Raw genomic sequence first — 4,448 nt, 5'->3', positions numbered from 1 at the left:
TTCCCTGTGTATATATTGACAACGGGATAAAACACGATTCAAAAGGAGATACATAAAACAAATACTCCCTCTGTCCCAAATTAACTGACTCAGATTTGTCTAGATACGGATGTACCTAGACAATAAAACGTGCTTAGATACATCCATGTCTAGACAAATCCGAGTCAGTTAATTTAGGACCGAGGGAGTAATAAAAAATATTAGTACATGAATGCATAGGCAATACCTGAGAATCCACATTACGTTGTTGTTGTTGACCTTTCGGCGACGAGAAGTAGTAGGCAGAACGATCGTTGAAGGCAGCGAAGGTGCCCGTAAAGGGAAAGCGGGGACGCACAGACAACAGTTCCACCAGGTCCCGGGAAAAACAGTAAGCCGCATCTACATTAGGGCTATCTCCACCATAGTAAATTGCGAGACTCGGCAGAGGCCAATCTGGATCAACTTCTTCGCCGTCGGAGTCATGAAAGTTTCTGCGGTCATTATCGTCGGCGGCTTGTAGGTAATACTCAGCCTGTAGGTTGATGTAATAATCATAATAATCGGCGTCAGCAGATTCTTTTTGTCCCGTTCGCTCCTCAGCAGTATTGACAGTTTCTCTTTCCGTCCCCATTGCACTTTCCCGTCCTCTTCCCATTCCTCTATTACAGAAAAGTCGTTGAACAGCGTCGAGAGCGTAATGAATAACTCTAAGGGGCTCAGAGATGCAAGCCTGTTTCAGTAGAGGATCGAGAATTGTAGATAATTAAGAAATAAAATATAATAGGGAAACGTTGGTGATGGGCACGCTGGCCGAAGATTGCGCCGGACTCACGCTGACTGTTCGATTAAACCCAATCGAACACGCACGACGCAGCCCGTGCAAGGCTTTTCCACGCGTCCTTGCTGGCCCACCTTGCTGGCCCACGTGCCATGGGCCCCACGCACACACGCGCGACGGTGGGGAACAGATAAGATTTCACTGTGGTTGCCTTCTCTCGTTCATCTTGGTTCATAGGATAGGAATTACATAGGAATAAGAAAAATATAGGAAATGAGGTGCATACATCCTAAATCCTATGAAGTGCTCGACCATAGGAAAAGAAAATTGAATGCCGTTTGGTTCACAGGATGGGAACACACATAGGAAACATAAAGAAATAATATTTTAATTTGAAGCAACTAGCCGTTACACACATGGCTGTAGGCATCTCTCCTCTATATATATGAACCGATTATGGAGATCAAAATACACAGCATACGCATATATCTCATCTTCTGTTTGTGGTTAGCTAACCAAAGAAGGACCCCCTCCAACAGCTTCTAGCACGGACAGCAACCACTGTCCTGATGGTGACCAATATTTGGATGTGGTATTGTAGTCCTTTGACTGAATTCAGGGTCATCAAGTCCTTGACTTCCGAAGTCTATCATCCTGCCTTGATCACCCATCTGAAGAAACTAAATTGTACTATTAGTGGGGCAAGAAATTAATTATTAAGACAAATAATGGGACTAGTGAGATGGTAAAATATGTATTGTTACTTGTTACATTATTAAGATGTACTCCCTCTGTAAACTAATATAAGAGCGTTTAGATCACTACTTTAGTAATCTAAACGTTTTTATATTAGTTTACAGAGGGAGTATAGGTTATATATGCAGCGAGTAGCAATGGGATTATGTATGGGTCAGAAGCAATATTTCCACGGGCAAATGGCAGCTCACAGTGAGTTAAAGTTAGTCTTGCCCAGGTTCCACTCACGGGCTGGCTCCGGCATTGTTCTTTACAATTCACTGCAGATTGGGCAACGTGATGCTGATTCTAATTAGAGCGTCTAATTTTTTAGGCCCTTTCCTCAAAGAAAAAGATTAAGGATTGGGGCTGGACTAGGGAATCAAATACGGGGAATTTCTATGGGCATCTCGTACACCAAACTATACTGGATTAATTCTCCAGATCTGAATACGAGAAGAGAAAGCAAGATGGATCCATACCTGAAGAGATCTGCGGCAGATGGATGCCGCTGGAGCTTGAAGGCCGGCTGGTCGGCGGTAGATGCTCTCCAGCTTGCCGATGGTTGCTGCTCGCCGTCCGGATGTGGCCGCGTCGCTCGGCCATCTGCTGCCGTCCTCGCCGCCGATCGGTCTTCAAGTAGGAGCTGTGGCGTTCTGTGTCAGACGAGGGGTTGGATGGATATGGTTCGGTTTTGTTTCTTTTCCCCCCTCTCTCTATTTCTACGCGGGTGAGCGGCGGGAGCGAGCAAAAAAAAATGCGAGGGAACACTAGTAGAAAACAAGACTTTGGTCACAGGACAATATTAACATTAGTCCCAGTTCAGTCACGAACCGGGACTAATGTGAGCATTGGTCCCGGTTCGTGCGGCTAAGGCATTAGTCCCGGTTCACCTGAGCCCTTTAGTCCCGGTTTGAGACACGAACCGGGACTAAAGGGTGACATGCCCTTTAGTCCCGGTTCGTGTCTCAAACCGGTACTAAAGGTCCCATTTTCAAACTCTACCCCCCCCTGGATCGCCTTTTCGGTTTTGTAAAAAGCAAAAGAAAATGATAAAAACTTCAAAAATTAAAATCCTTCGAGATGTAGTTATGTTACTACATCTACTAGTTAGGAAAATTTAAAAACTTAAATTTAGACATGTTTTGCAAAAAGTGTAGGGAAAATGTAAAACGGCTATAACTTTTGCATACGATGTCAGAAAAAAACATAAAATATATCAAAATGTTCAGCACGAAAATCCGCATCCGATTTTGACGGCCTACGGCCTGTTTGCAAAATTTTAGAATCCTCAAATTCTAAAAGAAAAAAAGTTATGCTCAAATTTCTTTTTTTTGAATTTTTGTTAAATCTGGTCAAACTATGGTCAAACTACTTATTCAAGAAGTATTAGTGTTACTAAATAATTATTCAAGAATATTAGTGTTACTAAATAATTATTTCAGTTTTTTTGAATTTTGGTCAAATCTGGTCAAACTGTGGTCAAACAATGGTCAAACTAATTATTCAAGAAATATTAGTGTTAGTAAATAATTATTTCAGTTTTTTTGAATTTTGGCCAAATCTGGTCAAACTACTTATTCAAGAAATATTAGTGTTAATAAATAATTATTGTTTTTTAGAACAATAGTTTCAAACTCAAACAGTGAAATGTGTGACTTCATGCTCAAGCTAAATTCCTGAGGGTTAATAGGATTGACATCTTACTATTGTCAGGAAAACAATAAGTGCAGACTTGGAAATGAGGGAGAATAGAATCCGGAAGTTAAGCGTGCTCAGGCTGGAGTAGTGAGAGGATGGGTGACCGTCCGGGAAGTTAGATGATTTGAAATGATGAGGGGTGATTAGAGATTAGAGGTTAAAATAATTTAGAAATTTGAAAATAAAAAAATTCAAAAAAATTCAAAAAAAATCGTAAAATTGCCTTTAGTACCGGTTGGTGTTACCAACCGGGACTAAAGGTGGACCTCCAGGCAGCGGCCACGTGGAGGGCCTTTAGTCCCGGTTCGTGTAAGAACCGGGACTAAAGGGGGAGGCTTTAGTAACGACCCTTTAGCCCCGGTTCCCGAACCGGGACTAAAGGCCCTTATGAACCGGGACTAAAGGCCCTTTTTTCTACTAGTGGAATAGCTGCCGACACGCGCGTCGTTCGCGCCAGGAAGTTTTCCAAGAGGTCGGGCCTCTTTTTTGTTTTCCTGTGAAATGTGAAGGAAAGGAAGAAATCCTGTACAGGAATAGGATGCCATTCCTTTAAACCAAAGGCATCTAAAGGATTTTTTCTTATAAAAACCCTATCCTTTAAAATTCCTCTAAAAATCCTGTGAACCAAAGGAGGCCTTATCTTCTTTATCTCTCCAACTACTCGTTTCTGGTGGTCGCCGCCGACGTGGCGAGCTTGTCGTCATGGCCGCCGGCGACTCAATGCGCCTCGTGTGGATTAACGGCGCGGGATGCACCCCCTCTCCATGGCCGCTCGCAGCCACGGGCGCACTCGTCGCCTTGTCCGCCTCCGCCAGCAGCTGGATGTGCGCCCTCTCCATGGCCGCCGCAGCCAGGGTGCGCCAGTCGCCATGGCCAAGCTGCAACCGGCCACGGGGGCGGCGAGTTTGTGCTGGAACCGAGGGGATTTGCTAGAACCAGGTATTTTTTTGCTGGATCCACCTTTTTATTTTGCTACAACCCTTTTCATTTTTTGCTACCATCCCCATTCGATTTTTATGAACATCTTTGTTTTTTGCTGGAACCGGTGCCCTGATTTGCTACAACCAGCTGTTGTACATGCTACAAGGTCGATGCCTCGCCGGAGGAAGCTACATCCAGCGGTGAAGAGTGTTGCATCCAACGCCGTTCGAAGTCGGGAGCTGCAAGCGTGCACGTGGGAGCTGCGACCGACTACTAGGGGAGCTGCAAGAGGGGAGGCCATTTTTTGTGGATGTGTTTTCGTTTTGCCGAA

General features: G+C 44.2%; 1 long non-coding RNA gene across 1 annotated transcript; it reads right to left on the bottom strand.

The window, feature by feature from the left end:
- Nucleotides 1-1,074: 1,074 nt before the first annotated feature.
- On the bottom strand, nucleotides 1,075-2,287 carry LOC120969762 (uncharacterized). Its single transcript, XR_005764119.3, has 2 exons — nucleotides 1,978-2,287; nucleotides 1,075-1,431 (listed from the first exon to the last, which is right to left on the bottom strand). It is a non-coding gene; the product is annotated as an uncharacterized lncRNA (long non-coding RNA).
- Between the last annotated feature and the right edge of the window lie 2,161 nt (nucleotides 2,288-4,448).

Source organism: Aegilops tauschii, chromosome 7 (genome assembly GCF_002575655.3).
Source record: "Aegilops tauschii subsp. strangulata cultivar AL8/78 chromosome 7, Aet v6.0, whole genome shotgun sequence".
Taxonomy (NCBI): domain Eukaryota; kingdom Viridiplantae; phylum Streptophyta; class Magnoliopsida; order Poales; family Poaceae; genus Aegilops; species Aegilops tauschii.
Note: the sequence above shows the minus strand (reverse complement) of the source record. Positions and strands in the feature narration are given on the sequence as shown.